This window comes from Lynx canadensis, chromosome D2 (assembly GCF_007474595.2).
Source record: "Lynx canadensis isolate LIC74 chromosome D2, mLynCan4.pri.v2, whole genome shotgun sequence".
Lineage (NCBI taxonomy): Eukaryota > Metazoa > Chordata > Mammalia > Carnivora > Felidae > Lynx > Lynx canadensis.
The window spans coordinates 42,690,004-42,709,235 of NC_044313.2; the positions used below are offsets into that span (position 1 = coordinate 42,690,004).

Consider the following 19,232-nt stretch of genomic DNA (forward strand, 5'->3'; position numbering starts at 1 on the left):
CCTTGCTGTTCCTGCCTCTGGTTAGTGCCCCCGGAGAGGCCAGAATCAAGGAGGCCTAGGTGCGAGGCATTGGACACCTCTGAGCCTCACAATTAGGACAGTGCTCCCTCCTGGCCCTCCTGGGTCTAGTGCCTGTTGAGGACACAAAGACAAAAGTCTGCAGGAGCTGGGAGCAGGGCTGGGCTTTGAAGAGGAAACCCGTATCAGGAGTGACAAAACCTTCCCTCAGAGCTGGGCCTTGGGGGCACCCTGAGCAGGGTGGACGTACTTAGCTGAGCACTTAGGTACCTCCCTGAGGGCCACAGCAGCAGGAATTGTCTGGGAGGTCCATTAAGGAACCACCTACCTCCACATCCCTGTTCCTCCCCCTCTGCCCTGGACTTGGCTCTGGCCTCAGCCATCCTGTGCTCAGAGCTGGCTTCTGATGGGACCATGAAGCAGCACTGTGTTTGGGTACGGCTGACTCAGGTGAGGCTCAGGAAAGGGTCCCTGAGCCTTCCTTCCTGTAACCCTGCAACTTTACAAGAGGAAGGACTGTGGCTGGTGCCCTGCAGGCCCTCCCTTTACCATGTCAGCCACTGGATCCTGCCCCCTACACATTGGCATAGAGTCCTGGGAGCAGGGGCACTCTTGGCCACCTCTTGAGGGCCCACCCAGATGATGCTCCTGCCTCTTTTGATTTGGAATTCCCAGGACTTCAAATGCAAGAACAGTGAAATGTCAGTTTGGGAAGGGTCCAGCTAAACCTGGGAGTAGTATAAGAGGAGGGAACATGAAAGGCAGCCAAAGGTGTCATATCAGGCAAAGTCCCAGCCTCCACCAGATACTACTGGGAACTCTTGAGTGTAAACTATCTACCCTTGGAATTTAATCCAACCTCAGGACAAGGAGGCTGAGTGAGCAATTCTTTGCTGTGGGCTATCCTGCAGGTACCTAAATACCCAAGCATTGAGCTCCCTCCAGGAGTGAAGAACTCCCAAAAGCCAGCCGTTAGAAGCAGGTGGGTGGGTGCACAGGCCCAGTGAATGGTGGCCACAGGACCTGGGCAGAGCACCAAAAAATGTCTGCTGCATTGAACAAGCAACTAGAATGAAATTCTGCCAAAGACTGGTGTTCAGTGAGGCACAGAATCCCAGAGTGGGATGGAAGGTCATCACAAGTGGATTCCCAACTTCTGGTCCACCCTCTGTGGGGATAGGGAGGGTCCCCTCCCCTCAAAGGTTTAACATTCCAAACTGGTCATCCTCTCTCAAGTCCACCAGAACGTCCTGTCCTCCAGCTGGTGTGGTAGAGCTGGCCACAAGGTGCCATAAGAGCCTGGGTCAGTGTCTTCTCAGATGACACTGCTGTGACCCCGGCAGTCATTCATCAGCCTGGTGGCCCACCCACTCTTGTAGGCTTTCAGGAAAGAGATTATCTGGCAGACAGAATTTGTTTTAATGTTTATTTATTTATTTTGAGAGAGAGAGAGAGAGAGGGAGAGAGAAAGCAGGGAAGGGGCACAGAGAGAGAGGGAAAGAGAGAATCCCAAGGAGGCAATGCACAGGGCTTGAGCCCAACACATAGCTCGAACTTACGAACTGTGAGATCATGACCTGAGCTGAGTCGGCTCTCAAGAGTCAGACCCTCAACAGACTGGGCTGTGCAGGTGCCCCGTGGCAGACAGAATTTCTAATGAATCTAGCCACAGCTCCCTTTCTCCTGCTTATAGGCTCTAGAATTGACCACCAATAGACTTAAGTCTTCTAGAATTTACCCTTCCTATTCTTTCAATTTCTATGGCATAGTGGGATATCTGTCCCCCTCGTCTCCCCTGGTGCGTCCCCCACCCCAAGGGCCCTGGGTGCAAGGGCCACACCTGCTGTGTTCTCCACCGTGTCCCTGAGGTCTCTCCTGGTGCCCAGCAAACAGGAGGAGGTGCTAAGTGACTGCGTTGATCAGAACTGATGTCACAGGATTTTCGTGAAACCAAGTGTGAAGAAGGAGCTTTGTTTTAGCCTGCGTTCCCTGGGAAAGAGTCTAAGGCAAACCCTTAGATGCTAACACTTTCTGAGGAGTGAATCCCAGGGAAGCAGGAGTGAGGCAAGCAAAGTGGGAGGAAAGGCCTGAGGGAGGGCTGAGGAAGCTGGCCACAGTGCTATAATAGGGACAGTGACTGCTGCTGAGCTGAGTAAGACATCTGAAGGGGGGCTGTATGAACCACCGTGGCATTGAGAAGTCTGCCTCAGAGGAAGAAGGGGAAAACAAAGTCCCGTCTCCTAGTTGCTGTGTTTATTGGGTGCCCACACCAGGGGGCTCTCTACCCTTGTGCTTATGCGTGGCGCCCCTCATGGCCCCAGTAGGCACCAGAAGAGCTGAATCCCAAGGCCGTGGTGGTGCACCTTTGGCACGAAACACAGCTTGGTGGGATAAGCCAGCCAGTGGGTAGAAGCCAGTGGTCCACCCCATCTGCCGTCTTGCAGCCCACAGCTCTGTAGGCTGGCCCGGCAGGCCCACATGCATGCTGCAGTTGCTTGCATCCCAGTAGGGACAAGCTCCAGCATAGGAGGAAGAGACATGCGGCAAGAATGTGGGGGCAGGGGTGCTACAGGGTCGGGGGGGGGAGCACACTAGGCAGACATAGCCTGCCCCACAAGGCTGAGCCCAGCTCAGCAAACCCGTTCCAATGAAGATCCAAACCTTCCCTGTGCCTTGAGGATGTGGCGGTAGCAGGTGGTCCTCCAGAAGGGTCACCTATAACATCGGGCAGACAGTGATGGAGTAAAAACAGGGAGGGGCACGGACTGGATCTAGCACAAGCATTTCTCGGCAGCTGTAGGAGAAAAAGACACCTGTCCATCAGAGCAGGGTGTCTGGCCCCACACCCACTCAGGTTCCGTAACCTGGTTCGCATGGGGAGGTGCCAGGAAGTGCCAGAGGAGGGCCTGAGACCCCAGAAGAAGAGGTAGTAGACCAGAAAGGGAGAGGTGAGTGGCCAGGTGGGGCAGCATTAAGGAGTTGGAACCCACTGCCCAGATTCTTCCATGGCCCAGAGGGCAAGAGTGAACATTTTGGAGATGAGAAATACGCAGGTTGAGAGTGGGATTCACATGGTTTCAGCTGCCCTGACTCAAAGTGGTGTTCAAAGTAAGCATTGCCAGTGTGGTAGATTCAACGCATGGCCTCAAATTCTTTGACACTTCTCCCATTGAGATGTGAAATGCCCTCTCCTTGAACTTGGGCAAGTTCTGTGACTGCTTTAACCAGTAGAATATGGTGAGAGTCATGTTGTACCAGACAGGGTCCCAGCCTTAAGAGACTGGAAGCTTGGGGCGTCTGGGTGGCTCTGTCAGTTAAGCATCCGACTCTCGGTTTTGGCTCAGGTCATGATCTCACGGTTAGTGAGTTCAAGCCCCATACCGGGCTTCACGCTGACAGTGCAGAGCCTGCTTGGGATTCTCTCTCTCGCTCTCGCTCTCACTCTCTCTCTGCCCTTCCCCTGCTCATGCTCTCTCTCAAAAATAAGTAGACTTAAAATAATAATAATAATAATAATAATAATAATAATAAAAGAGACTGGAAGCTTCCACTTTCTGTCTCTTGGGACACTCTATGTGGGGAGCCCCGGCTGCCTCGCAAGAAAGTCTGATGACTCAGCCTGCCTTGCCGCAAAAGCCACATGTACCTGCTTCAGTTGATGGTCCATCAGAGCTCAGACTTCCAGCCACACCTGCCAGGTGCCAGGCACATGAGGTAAGCCGCCTAGGACCTTGCCATCTGCCAGTTAGATACGAGTGACCTCAGTTCATGCACAGAAGAATCGTGCAGCAGAGCCCTGCCAAATTCCTGACCCATAGAATTGTGAGATATAAGTAAGTGGTTGCTGGTTTAAGCCTTTAGGCTTTGGGGTAGTTTGTTCCACAGTAACAGACAACCAGAACCAGATGCTGTAGTCTCAGCCCACCAGGGCTCCCAGTCTGCTTTTGTATGGTTTTTCTAACTGTGCTTTCCTCTGCACTGGTTTATCATCTTAAGCTTGTGATAAAATGGTTTCATTTATTGGTGAGTGATCCAAGCTTAAGGGATGGAAACATCATTTTCAGAAATGATACCCCAAGGAAGAAGAGGAATGTCCTCTTATTAGGAAGGTCCCATGTATTTTTCCCTTAAGATAGGGTCAAATGCCCATTCCTAAACAAACTTCTATCAAGGAAAATCGCCTTAGGACCACAATTAGTTTAGATCTACACTGTCTAATATGGTAGCCTCGAACCACCTATGGCTATTGAAATTAAAACAGAAATTAAACAAAATTAAAAATTCATTCCCTCAGTTGCACTAGTCACATTTCAAGTGCTCAATAGCCACACGTGGCTAGCGGCTACTATAGTGGACAACACATATTATAGAACATTTGCATCACTGAAGAAAGTTCTACTAGACAGCAGTGACTTAGATGAATCATTAAGGGAATTGGGAGAGTAAATTTGGGGAAACCAAACACAATGGTTACCACACTGGATGGGGGTTACAGGAGGGGATGGAGGAGGCAGTGATTTTGTCTATCGTTCCTTATTTCAGTAGCTAGTTTATAATTCCCTATAAACATCAGGGCTTCCTGCATTCTTCCTAAGCCAGGACTCAGAAAAATACAAGAAAACTAAGGCCTAACAGCACTTACAGATAGCAAAGCAAGAATCCAAATTGAATCTAACAGTACATCAAAAATTAATATACCATGACTAAGTGTGGTTTCTACCAGAATTGCATGGATAGATACATTAGGAAATTGATGAATAGAACAGACACAGTGATTATTCAAAGAAGAAAAATTATGACCATCTTCATTGACAATTAGAGAACATTTGATAAAATTTGACATTTTAGGGGCGCCTGGGTGGCTCAGTCAGTTAAGCATCTGACTTCAGTTCAGGTCATGATCTCACGGTTTGTGAGTTCGAGCCCTGCATTGGGCTCTCTGAGATCCGTGGAGCCTGCTTCAGATCCTCTGTCCCCTTCTCTCTCTGCCCTCCCCCACTCATGCTCTCTCTCTCTCAAAAATAAATAAACATTTTTTAAAATTTGACGTTGTCAATGTTTTCTAATATGAGCCATACCCCTGCCTAGAGACTGGTCAGGAGCCTCTCTGCTGTGTATTATATGACAAAGGGAGTATACTGGAGAGAACTGAGATGCTCTCAAAGAACCTGGATATCATAGAAAAAGCATTGCCCCTGGAAAATGAACTCATAGGACTTCACATACTCAGGTGTATGAGTACCCCCCGCTAACATAAGCAAGCCTGGACTCATCTGTGGTAGAGTGTGGTTAAAATCTTGCGGAGCCCCCATCACTCCTCCTGGTGACCTCAGGTCTCCTTGGCCGGCGGTGCTGGGGTGTGACTATGCTCTATGGAGAGAAAGCTACCCAGGTATCATGTGCCTGACAAGGAAGGGGGTGTGCAGGGGTGGTGTCGTGTGAGCAGAGGGGATTGCCTGCCTGCACCCTTAGCCCTGAGCTTCCCAAAGTGGGCTACGGGGAGCTCAGAAGTTGAGTTCCTCAGCCATCTGGAGCCGGGTATGGCCTGAGGTGGCTGGAGACCCTAGGCTGTCCCCTCTGGCCCCCTACAAAGCCTCATCAGTTTAACCTGAGTGTGTCTTCTAGAGACTAGCATGTTTTCTGGTGTAGACCCTGACTCGGGAAAACATTCTTCTGGGGGACGGGAAAACCAGGCTGTCGGCTTTCTGACCTCGGTTTCTGGTGAGCTTAATGGAGTAAATCCACTCACCCTTAGGAGGGTCACAGGTGAGTGCTGCTCCATCTGCCGGGCTATGGCACTCTGGGAGCCACTCAGCTGGCATGCCCCAGCTCCTCCTGGAGACATTCAGCCCACCCATCCCTGTGCATTGGCACCAACACACCTGTTTCTTGGGACAGCTGTGTGCCCCTTTCTTCCCCTCCTTCTTCCTAGTCCTGATCACTAGCTGTCCCTCATACCCCACTGTACTTCCCCACGCCCAAATTCTACCGAAACATCCTAGAATCTGTCCCTGACTCCCAACAGCCCCTGCAGACCACCAACTCTGCCCCCATTGTCCTCAGTCTCCCCTTTCTCTGCTCTGGAAGTCAGGGCTGATAGTCAAAGTTGAGCTGAGGAGATAAGACTAACACGGGCCAAACAACCACAGGCCATACCCGCCAGAGAGCTCCAGAGGAGGGTGCCCTTCCTCAAGGAAGTGCAGCTAACGCAGATTCTGCCAGCATCTACCATTTAATGGAAAATACAAAGGAACAAAGACTTTCCAGCCACTGATGAATACAAGTACACTGTCAGGCCAGTCTGGAACTCCTGGGATGGACTTCTTCTCACCTCCCTGAGCAGGCCCTGGACCACGCACATGGATCCCTCTCTGGGCGGGTTACAGAACCAGCTCGTACAACAACTGCAGAGACCAAGCCAGGCTCCAGGGGACAGAGAGCCTGGCTGGAGGCCAGGGCCCCCTCTTCTGGACCTTCTGGTTCCCACTGAGGGGGGAACTGCAGATGACACAGATAGAACATGGACGGCCAGTCAGCTCTGTCCCCTGCATTGCCTGGCCAGACCCTTGGATCCCCACTGGATCCCTCAGGGCCCCTCTCTGGTGCTTCTGACGTTCAATGTGGAGGTCTGCTCTGGGCTGCTGGTCAGTCAGTCACTGGGGAGCAGCCTCGGGAGCCTCTGAGATGGACCTGCCCTTCCCCAGCCTCAGCAGTGAAGATGCCTGCTCACTCTTCAAACTCGGGTCATACGTCCCTTGCCAGGCAACTGTATCTCCCTCTCCATTTATTTTATACAGGGTTCCATTATACACCTTACCTCCCTGTGCTGCCCCTCTCTCCACATGGGTGAGGGCCTCTGGGGTGGGCTCATTCTTTAGTCATTGCTGCAACTTCAGTGACCAGCAGAGGGCCTGGCAGGCCATTGAGTAAGTATACCTGGACAGCAGTGGTGTCCCACCTGGCTGGTGCAGCCATTCATGCAATGTGGTCCATAGAACTGGAGCTAAAGATGTTCCAGCAGCAAAGGGGGATGATACTTGTTTCTTTTCTTTCAGCTAGCCAGCCACTGTGCCTGCACCACTTATTGAATACACCTTTCTGTTTCCACTACAATGAGCTACCAACTGGGTTATATATTCTATTCTCATGGGTGCTGCAATGCATTTCCGGGTTTTCTAATTAATTGTTCCAGTGATCCATTTATTTCTGCCTATGGCAATGTCATACTGATTTGATTATAGGGGTTCTAGAATATGTTCTGATATCTGGTAAGCTAAGTCTTACCTCACTATTCTTGTTTCTTCCTTCCTTCCTTCCTTCCTTCCTTCCTTCCTTCCTTCCTTCCTTCTTTCCCTCCTTCTTCTCTTCTCTTCTCTTCTCTTCTCTTCTCTTCTCTTTTCTTTTCAAGTAGGCTTCATGCTCAGCATGGAGCCCAATACAGGCCTGAACTCACAACCCTTTAGATCAAGATCCGAGCTGAGATCAAGAGTCGGGCGCCCAACCAACCAAGCCACCCAGGCGCCCCTATTCTTGTGTATTTCTTGACTGCTCTTGGGCATTTACTCTTCCAAATAAGCTCTTAGGGTTATTTTATTAAATAGTTCTCCTTCCAAAGACAATAATTATCATTTGAGATGGTTGGAATTGCTTTCAATGGAAAATACTGATTTTTTTTTAAATTGACATTTATTTTTTAGTTTCCCATCATTATTATGCTTTTCCATTCGGTCGGATCTTATTTTCTGTGTTTCACTGAGATCTTATAGTTTGTCTAAAATATAACTTATGTGATTTTCTTGTGAAATCAATTTATAAAGATTCTTGTTGCTAGAGGAGACAAAAGCCACAGATTTTGGTATGTCTAGGTTGATTGAACAAACTTCCCAGATTCACCTATTCCAGATTTTTTTTTTTTTAACTAGGGTCTTTTCAGTTGCCCAGTTATCTGAGAAATAGGTGATTTCACTTCTTGTTACCAGATGTCATATCAGTTATTTCATTTCCTCATTTTCTCTGCTTGAGTGTCCTAAACAATATTAAGTAATAATGATAACAGTTGGGATCTGTCTCTAGGTCCTGATTTTAATTGCAACCGTGGCACGTGGCATCACGGGGGACTCGCTCTGCACCCACAGCCCTGAGGCCGCTCAGAGCCCCACCTGCTGGCCCCTTCCACCCCCAGAGGAGCAGAAGGCGCCCATCCAGATGCACCGCCAGCACGCGAAGCCGGCCTGGGCATTCCGAGGGGCACCCCGCGAGCAAGGACTACTCGCGCGGACCCAGAGGTCCCACTCCTGTCCATCTCCAGACTCCCCGCCCGCAATCAGAGGCAGCCCTCCGGGGAGGCCGTGCACCGTGGCTTGGGCCTCATCACCACCTCAGGGTGCTGCGGAGGCCCCACTTTAGCCAGACCCACGCCTCTGTCCAACCTTAGCGACCCCAGGCCCTCACAGGCTGCCTCTGTGGGTAAACAAGGCGAGCAGGTGCCTTAGAGCAGTGACAATCCTGCTAGAGAGGCTTTGCTGCCTGAACCACCGCAATAGAAACAAATTCACACATAGTTTTTATAACTCAAGGGATTGGCTGTAAAATGTCATCTTCAGGAAGAAACACATGCAAACAGAAATTCTTGGAAAAAGAAGAAGAAGAAAAAAAAGAACAAGGAAAGGCCGTGTCTTGCCAGATATAAATAAAATATGTACCAGAAAATTACTGTAATAAAATACTGTGGGACTAGCAGAAGGATAAATAAACAGATGAGTGGAACAGAAACCAGAACAGAGACCAGAAACAGAACCACACATCTAGTCATTTATATGTGACGGGGCTACACTTTTAAACTCTGGAAAAAGGATAGATTTTTCAATAAACGACATAGCTAAACATTTAAATAGGTGACTTTGACCCATTTTAAGAAGAGATGTCCCATGGCGCCTAGGTGGCTCAGTCAGTTAAGCATCCTACTATTGATTTTGGCCCCCGTCATGATCTTCTGGTTTGTAAAATTGAGCTTCACATCAGATTCAGTGCTGACAGCTCGGAGCCTGCTTGGGATTCTCTCTCTCTGTCTGTCTCTCTCTCTCTCTCTTTGCCCCTCTCCTGCTTGCTCTCTCTCACACAAAATAAATAAATAAACCTAAAAAAAAAAAAAAGATGTCGCTTTCACAAAAATCTCAGAGCAAATCTTAGAGCAAAGATTTAATGGTTTTAAAAAGTCAGCCATGGGGTACCTGGCTGGCTCAGTTGGTGGAGCGTATAACTCTTGATCTCAGGATTGTGGGTTCAAGCCCCATGTTGGGTGTAGAGATTACTTAAAAATGAAATCAGCCATAACAAAACAGCAAAACTAAACAGCCAAGAAAATATGCAAGAATATATATTTCTTAAGATTTTTTTTTTTAAGTAATCTCTACACCCAACAGGTGGCTTGAACTCACCACAGAGATGAAGTCATATCTATCAACTGAGCCAGCCAGGTGCCCCAATGTGAGTATATTTTCATAATCTTATAGACCTTTCCCAGACATTTCAGGAAAAATAAAGACACATAGGAAAATATTGACATATTTGTCTACATAAAAATGTAAATTTTATCAGGGCGCTTTGGTGGCTCAATTGGTTAAGCTTCCAGCTCTTGGTTTTGGCTCAGGTCGCGATCTCAAGGTTTGATTTGATTCATGTGTTAGAGCTCTGCCTCACGCTCTGCACTGACAGGGTGGAGCCTGCTTGGAATTCTCTCTCTCTCCCTCTTTCCCAATCTCCTGCTCATGCTCTCTCTTTCAAAATAAATAAATAAATAAATTTTAATGTAAATATTATATATGGAAAAATGTAATAAACCAAGTTAAAAGGCAAATAAAAAGCCAGTAAAGGGGTGCCTGAGTGGCTCAGTTGGTTAAGCGTCCAACTTCCGCTCAGGTCATGATCTCACGGTTTGGTTCCTGAGTTCGAGCCCTGACATGGTCTCTGTGCTGACAGCTCAGAGCCAGGAGACTGCTTGGATTCCCTCTCTCTGCCCTTCCCCCACTCGCACTCTGTGTCTCTCTCTCTCAAAAATAAGTAAACATTAAAATTTTTTTAATTAAAAAAAAAAGCCAGGAAAAAGCATTTATGACATGTGTGAGAGAAAAGGAGTTGATGTTACTAATATTTAAGTCCTAACAAAAATAAATGAACATCCCAATAGATATCTGGACAAACCACACAGTATGGCCAATTCATAAAAGAAATATACATGGCCAATAAGGAAACAAAAAGCACTACACCTCACTAATAAAGAAATGAGCATTAAAAAAGCAATGAGCAGACTTACAAGTCTTCAGGAGCTTTCCACTTCTAGTTAGTAATGGTGGCTTCTATTAGACTAATTGTCCACTGATAACAATTATGAATTCTGGACAAAATATAACGGTTTACAAACCAACTGTTTGAAGGAATTCAAGAGCAACCAAAAGTGGGCAGAAACTGAAGGGCATATGATCCTTGAAAAAAAGGGAGGAACGTGGAGTGAGATCCCCATTTATCCAACTTTTCTCCCAGGTCACTCAGTCTCTGCAGTGTAGGACTCAGCCAGGTGGGGGTGGGGGGGTAGGTGGGGGTGGAGTGGGGGTGGGGATAGATCTCAAGCAAAAAGAGGCCAACATACCCAGCTGAGGAATCAGAGGTCAGGGCCTCAGAGCATCTAAAATTGAGGGGAGAATCCCAGAAACAAAGATGTACCAGAGGGAGAACCCCAAGATCTGTGTACAAACTCCTCTGAAATCCTTGGCTGACTCCTACTGCACATGTATAGGGCAAGACTCCAAGGAATCCAGAAGAAGGCGAAAGTTGAATGGAAATTTCAACCGCTGTCCAATGCCAGAGAAACAAAAGTTTGGAGCTCAAATCCTGTCAAGTTAGAGACGCCTGGTAAACATTCTGGCTTTCCGTTGAAACCCGGGAAAGGCCACACCTTAAAAGTAAGGACCACTTCCTGGAATTAAGGACTACATCCTAGGACTAAGGGCAAAATTGAAATAGACCCACTCTAAAAAAGTCTAAAACCAAGCCTTCAGGATCAAAATGATCTGCCTGTGGTTTAAGTTCCTCCAAGAATAACACTTGACATTTGTAAGTGGAAGATCATGGAATTTAGAGTCTTTAAATTGTATGATCCAAAATATTCAGAAGCCATTAAGAATTTGCTGGCCATGCTGAAAAGCAGGAAAATGTGACTCATAATATAGAGGGAAATGGTCACTGGGAGCAGACCAATAGATGATAAAGATATTGACAGTAGCAGACAAGGATTTAAAAGTAAGTATTCCAGGGGCACCTAGGTGGCTCAGTCAGTTAGGCATCCAGCTATGATTTCAGTTCAGGTCATGATCTCATGGTCTGTGGGTTCGAGCCCCACACTGAGCTCTGAGCTGACAGTGGGAAGCCTGCTTGGGATTGTATCTCCCTCTCTCTTTGCCCCTCCCCCCACTAAATAAATAAACTTTAAGGGAAAGTACATTGAAGAATGTATAAAAAAGATAAACATAAAAAGTAAAGAAATGGGAATTTCAGGAGAGATGTGGAAATTCCACAAAAGAAACCAAGTGTAAATTCTAAAACTAAGCATAAACAATATCTGAAATACTTTATTGCAGAATTTCAGTGACTTGATAAATTAAGTTTGCATATTATAATTTTTAAAGCAATCACTAAAATACAATGCAAAGAGCTGTAGGTAAAATGCCATAAAGGAGATGAAATACAATACTAAAAAAATGCTTGCAATGCTTACAATACTAAAAAATCCTCAGTTGACCCAAAAGAACCCAAGAGAAGTGACACAAAGAACAAATAAGACAAATAATAAACAATAAGATGGAATACTTAAACTCAACCATATAAAAATTACGCTAAATAAAAATTATTAAATCCAATTAATTTAAAAGGCAAAGGGTGAAAGGTGGGGGTAGTGAAGGTCGTCAAAATGTACCAACTCATCCACTCGCAAGATGAATGAGTAAGTTCTCTGGATGTAATGTACAACATGGTGACTGGTTAACACTACTGTATTGTATATTTGCAAGTTGCTAAGAGAGTATATCTTAAAAGTTCTCACTACAATAAAAAAATGTATAACTATGTGAGGTGATGGATGTTAACTAAACTTATTGTGCTGATCATTTCACAATATATACATAGATCAAATCGTAATGTTGCACACCTTAAACTAATACAATGTTATATGTCAATTATTTCTCAATAGAACTGGGAAAACATTAAAAGGCAGAGAGTTCATCTTGGACAATAAAGCAAAACACAACTATCTGTTGTTTATACATAAACTGAAAACAAAATGGAAGCACTGTATCTAAAACACTAATCACTTAAAAAAAAACACCTGATAAGGCTCTACTATGATCAAATTAGATTTAAGGCAAGGAGTACTACCATAGATATGGAGTGACATTTCATTATCATTCTTTTTTTTTTTTTTGAGAGAGAGAGCATTTGAGCAGAGGTCAGGGGCAGAGAGAGAGGGGGAGAGAGAATCTCAAGCAGGCTCCACACTATCAAAGCAGAGTCAGGCATGGGGCTCAATCCCATGAAGCATGAGATCATGACCTAAGCCAAAATCAAGAGTCTGATGCTCAACCCACTGAGCCACCCAGGTGCCCCAGACATTTCATTATCATTTTAAACAATTTGATTCCAATCAGCTTTATTTGCAGTAGCATAACCACAGTTCTTTCTTCTCATCTCCATCTATTTAATTCCAGGTACCTTAAACCCATCAAGCTTGGTGGGAGAGTCTTGTGGGCTGAATTGTGCCACCCCCCACCCCAAATTCATATGTTCAAGTCCTAACCCTCAGAACCTCAGAATATTTGGAAGTAAGGTCTTTTTTAAAGTTCTATTTATTTAAGAAATCTCTACACCAGCATGAGCCTCGAACTTACAACCCTGAGATCAAGGGTCACATGCTCCTCTGACTGAGTGAGCCAGGCATCCCAGAGGTAGGGTCTTTAAAGAGATAGATAAGGATAAATGAGCTCATTGGGGTGGACTCTACTCCAGTATGGCTAGTGTCTTTATAAGAAGAGACAATTAGAGGGGGCCTGGGTAGCTCAGTTGGATTAGGGGCTGACTCTTGATTTTGGCTCAGGTCATGATCTACAGTTCATGGGGTTGAACCCTGCACTATTCTCCTACTGAGTGTAGAGTCTGCTTGGGATTCTCTTTCTCTCTCAAAATAAGTAAATAAACATTAAAAAGAAGAAGAAGAAGAGGCAATTTGGACATAGACACATGCAAAGACCTCATGAAGACAAAGGGGAGAAGATGGTCCCTCTACAAGCCAAAGGAGGAGGCCTCAGGATGGAACTAAGACTGCCAAAACTCTCTCTTTCCTTCCATTCCTGCTTACAATAAATTAGTTCATTATTTCCTGAGTATATCATTTTCTTGAAGTATCATGTAATATGCAGTCAACACCAACCAATACAAGCTACTAACATATTTTTTTTAGACTCTTCTGGAGCTACAAGCTACAAGCTTATCAGGTCACAAGCTTACTAGGTTCATTATCTACCTTCCGAGTAATTGCAGGTGATGGTTGTGTCAACTGTATCAATATGAAACAGCTTCCAAAGTCAGCTTTCTTGTTCCATGAGTTGATCCCTAAGTCAAAGCCACAAGAGTCGGGTTTTTGTTGAGGCACGCTTCATCTCCCAGCATCAGTTTCTGGGTCGATCATAGTATGCTAACTCTCTTCTGGGGGCAGCATCCACAGGCATTCAGAATGGTGGTGCATTTGACACATCATTGTAGGCTGTCCTACAATACAACCTCTAACAAAACTAGCCTGTCCTAAACCCCTGGTAATAGAGCCATTTGCCTTTATACCAGGTAGGTTGGGAAAGCACCAAAATCTACGTGTGGCACACGCCCAGGCTGACTTGGAGGAGTTTGTGTTGTGAGGTCTACAGTTCTTATGAACTTATGAGGTGGCCTAGAACTAAAAACACATGTCGGCAGGGCCTAGGGTGACTCCTTGTGCGCTGAGTGTGTTTGTGACAGGATCAAGTGTGCTTTCCTTATTGAGGCTGTTGTGAAAGTGTTGAAGGCACAAGCTCAGAGTCAGAAAGCTAAATAAAAAAATGAAGCTTTGGGGCGCCTGGGTGGCGCAGTCGGTTAAGCGTCCGACTTCAGCCAGGTCACGATCTCGCAGTCCGTGAGTTCGAGCCCTGCGTCGGGCTCTGGGCTGATGGCTCAGAGCCTGGAGCCTGTTTCCGATTCTGTGTCTCCCTCTCTCTCTGCCCCTCGCCCGTTCATGCTCTGTCTCTCTCTGTCCCAAAAATAAATAAACGTTGAAAAAAAAATTAAAAAAAAAAATGAAGCTTTGTTGAGTAATGAAAAAAAAGGCAACAAAAACAAAAGTACGCTAGATTATGTCAAAATCTTTTTTTAAATTTCTTTAATGTTTTATTCATTTTTGTTCACTCAAAACATTTGAATAAATGTTTTTATTCATTTTATTCATTGGTGGTGAGAGAGAGAGAGAGAGAGAGAGCGCGCCTGACTTTCTTTCTGAGAGGGGCAGAGAGAGAGGGAGACAGAGGATCCAAAGTGGGCTTCATGCTGACAGCAGAGAGCCCAGATGCAGGGCTCGAACTTACAAACCAGAGATCATGACCTGAGTTGAAGTCAAACATTTAACCAACTGAGCCAGCCAGGTGCCCCGATTATGTCAAAATCTTAATGATATAAGATAACAAAAGTTTATTTCTTGTTCATGTTGTGTATCTATTGCTAGTTGCCAGATCCCTTTCACTTGACTTTCTCGCTCTAGGATCTAGGCTGATGGGACCGTCACGATCTTGAACATTGCCAGACTCACAAGCAGAGGAATTGTTCTGAAAGGTGACAAATTGGCGACCAGACGCTTTGGTCCTGAGTGGCACACGTCATCTGATCATAACTGATTGGCCAGAACTAGTCATGTGTTCCCCACTAAAGCACAAGGGGGTAAGAAGTGCAAACAGGCAGGTGCCCTGAAGGTAGAGAGTAGGAAATATTTGGTCAACAGCATCATCCAACTGCATATAAACTGTATAATCAAATGTACTTTAGGTCTGGTGAATAGAGGCCCAACTTTACTAGAGTTGCAGCCCCTGGTAAGCCTATTTGCAGACTTAAGAGGCCCCTGATGAACTTCAACAGCACAAGTGCATACTATGCACCTTCTTCCTAGTCTTTCACCAAAAACCTGTGGTGATTTTGCCAGGTACTGTGCCAGGTAGAGAGGATTCCCCCCAAACTTTCAGTTACCATTGACCCTCACTCTGAGATAGAACTGATTCCTTGATATTCAGACCACCAACTTGGTCCACTAATCATGGCTTTAATAGCACCAGGTGACAATTGAAGATTTGACCAGTGTCAACGGCAGGTCCTATGAGGCAGCAGACATCAGGGTCATTTCCCCACGGCCTGACTGCCGTGGAGCTGCTCCAGGATTTAAAGAGTGTTTATTGTAATAGGAAACTCCAAGTAGAAACCACTGGAGTATCCCTCCAGGCTAAGGAGGTAATGAAAAAGGAAATTGACTCCCTGACTCCTAATGTTTGAGGTTGTTGGAGTTGGGTTTGCCTTGTCTCCTGCACTTGAGCAATTGTTCCCATGCATCATGAAGGATGTATAAAACTAGGGGAAGAGAATCAGTGAGAAGCCAGCAGAACCTCAGATAAAAGGGGAGCAGAGCCAGTGGTACCTGAGGATGGTCAACGACCGGAGACCAAATCCAGAGCATATTCCAGAAAACTCTTTGTGCGGAAAAAGTGGGAAAACTAATCAAGAGCAATAGAAAGAGGAGTGACTGGGGCACCTGGGTGGTTCAGTCAGTTGAGCGTCTGACTTCAGCTCAGGTCACGATCTCGTGGTTTGTGAGTTGGAGCCCCGCGTCGGGCTCTGTGCTGACAGCTCAGAGCCTGGAGCCTGCTTCAGATTCTGTGTCTCTGTCTCTCTCTGTCCCTCCCCCACTCATGCTCTGTCTCTCAAATAAATAAACATTAAAAATTAAAAAAAAAAAAGAAAGAAAGAAGAGTGACTTCACAAAGTTAAAAAATAAAATAAAATAAAATGTTTAAAAAAATAAAATAAAATGTGGAAGGACAAGGGGAGTCAGAGTCTTCTCAGGAAATGAGTCTCCTTCTGTAACTGAAAAACCACCTTATATAACCCAATGCATGACAACTCCTTACCAAAATATTTCAATTTTCCCAACTTTTATTCATCATGAATATGTAAAACTTTTGAGACATAGAAGAAATAGTTATGTCTGTGTTCATCTAGTTTATTAAACTACTCATATTTGAAACCATGTATTCTACAAAGTAATATTTCCATCTATAAGTGTTTGGGTTTTTTTATTCCACATTTTGTGAAACAATCCCAGTGTTTTTATGTCCCTTATAGCCTTTTGTTGAGTCACCCAACAGGTTTCTTGAAAAACTCATTTCTCGAGAACAAGCAAAAGCCTTGAGAATTCCACTTCCCTACTTGCCATCAAAAACGTCTCAAGGAAATAAGTTTTCATATGGTACATTTATCATAGGTGGAAATGGGGACCTGCTTGACCCCTCTGTGGAGGTGTGAGGCTGGTGTAACACCCAGGGAACCTTCAAAGCACTGTCTACTAAAGGGTGGGAAAAACAAATGTCCCTGGGACTTGTGACATGGTCACAACAGATTAGGTTATGGACAAAGGATCCATATTGGTTGCTTAGGTTAAAAATAAGGAGGAGATTTGGGGGAGGAGCCAAGATGGCAGAACAGCATGGAAGTTTTTTGTGTGTCTCGCGTCCATGAAATACAGCCAGACCAACACTAAACCATCCTACACACCTAGAAAACTGATTGGAGGATTAACACAACAATCTGCACAAACTGAACCACAGAATTCAGCAGGTACGTGGCGCAGAGAGGTGAACTTGGGGAGAGAGAAGCTGCCGGTGGGCAGGAGCCACTTTTGCAGGCAGAGAGAGGACTGGAGGAAGGGGGGAGAATACGGGAAAAGCACCCCTCCCGAAAAGCAGCTGGAGAGAAAGTGGAAAATTGGAAACAGCCACAGGGACTAAACTGAAAAGGGAGAAAGGAGAAGGTTTAAATTCCATTAAGACTGTAAACAAGGGGAGCGCAAAGGATGCAACTCCACAGCTCAATACCTGGCAGTGCTCTGGTGGGAAGGGTGAATCCCCAAGAGCAGAGTGGGGTCTGGGAGGTTCTCAGGCCACACAGGGAAAAGCAGTTCCACTGCTGAAAGGACGTTTGGTAGAGACTGTTGAAGCCACCTAGTCCCAGCAGACCCCCGAAAATGGCCACATTCACTGGAGCTGAACAAGGTCGTTAAGGGTCCTGGTGCCAGATGTGTGTTGTGATTTCCCATAATCCCTGAAACACTGCTGCTACACTGTCTTGCGAACTTTTTCTGGGACAGGCTGACACCTGGCCGCAGTCTCTGGGCACCGGCAACAGCAGGGTCCAGTGGGCGTTCCTGGGTGCAGCTGACATTTGGCCATTGCTCATTCGGCCATTGCTCATTTGGCCATTGTTTGGTGAGACCCTCCCTCAGAGGGGAGGAACGGGTCAAAGCCGCAGTCCTTCGGAAGTAAGGGGCTGGGGAAAACAGCCGCATCTGAGACAAAACTCGGGAGAGAGGTATCTGTCTGGGGCCTGGTCATGGAGAGTGGAAAGGCGGGGAGTGGACGAGAGCTGAAGACGGAGGACCAGTGCATGATTGCCCATCTGGAAGAACAGACTGGGTGGCTGGGTGACTCCATTTTCACCACTCCTGCGCATGCGCATACGCACCTACAAGCGCTGCAACAATTCACCCCAGTAGGCTAGCAGCACCATCTAGTGGAGAGCAGAGCTGTTACACTGAGCCCCGCCCAACTGGGCCAAATTCGCTCTTCAAGAGCTCCTGTCTCACTGCTGGCTTAATTTATGGACTATAAAGAGCTATGTAGACTGACTTCTAGGGGAAAACAAAGCAATTTCAGTCCTACTTCAATCTGTTAGCAGGTTCATCTATTCAATTTTCTTTCTTTCTTTTTTCTTTTTTTCTTTTTCTCTTTTACAATTCTTTTCTTTTTCTTGAATAAAGAGAAAAAATTCGTTTTAATTTTCAATTTTTATTAAGAATATCTTTCTTTAATTTTTATTACTATGTTTTTTTACTTTTATGTAAGCTTTTTCAAATTCTATTTTACTTCCGTCAATTTATTTTAGTCTATGACAATGTATTCACTTTTCCAAATTTTCAAACAATTTCTTTTTTCCTCCTTTTTATCTTTTTTCTCTTTTTCATTTCTTTTTTCTTAAATACAAAAAAATTAAAAAATTCATATTTATTTTTAATTTTTATTAAAAATATTTTTATTTAATTTTTTTCTACTATATTCTTTACTTTTGTGTATATTTTTTCAAATTCTATTTTACCCCATCATCTCACTTTAGTCTACTTCAGTGTATTCATTTTTTCAAATTCTCAAACGATTTCCTTCCCTCCCCTTTTTTTCCCTCTAATCTGTCAAACCACTTTCAACACCCAGACCAAAACACACCTAGGACCTAGCATCATTTGATTTGTGTGTGTGTAATTTTTAATTTTAATATTTTTTTAATTTTAATTTTTTTAATTTCAATTTTTCTACCTCATTAATTCCTTTTCTCCCTTCAAAATGACAAAACGAAGGAATTCACCCCAAAAGAAAGAGCACAAAGAAACGACAGCCAGGATTTAACCAACACAGATACAAGCAAGATGTCTGAACCAGAATTTAGAATCACGATAATAAGAATACTAGCTGGAGTCAAAAATAGATTAGAATCACTTTCTGCGGAGATAAAAGAAGTAAAAAATAGCCAGAATGAAATTAAAAATGCTATAACTGAGCTGCAATCACGGATGGATGCAGCGGCGGCAAGGATGGACGAGGCAGAACAGAGAATCAGCGATATAGAGGACAAACTTATAGAGAATAATGAAGCAGAAAAAAAGAGGGAGATTAAGGCAAAATAGCATGATTTAAGAATTAGAGAAATCAGTGACTCATTAAAAAGGAACAACATCAGAATCATAGGGGTCCCATAAAAGGAAGAGAGAGAAATAGGGGTAGAAGGGTTATGTGAGCAAATCATAGCGGAAAACTTTCCTAACCTGGGGAAAGACACAC

General features: G+C 45.1%; 1 pseudogene; it reads left to right on the plus strand.

Moving 5' to 3' along the window:
* The first annotated feature begins 13,795 nt into the window (after nt 1–13,795).
* Nucleotides 13,796–14,153, plus strand: LOC115526749 (annotated as a pseudogene).
* The last annotated feature ends 5,079 nt before the right edge of the window (nt 14,154–19,232 follow it).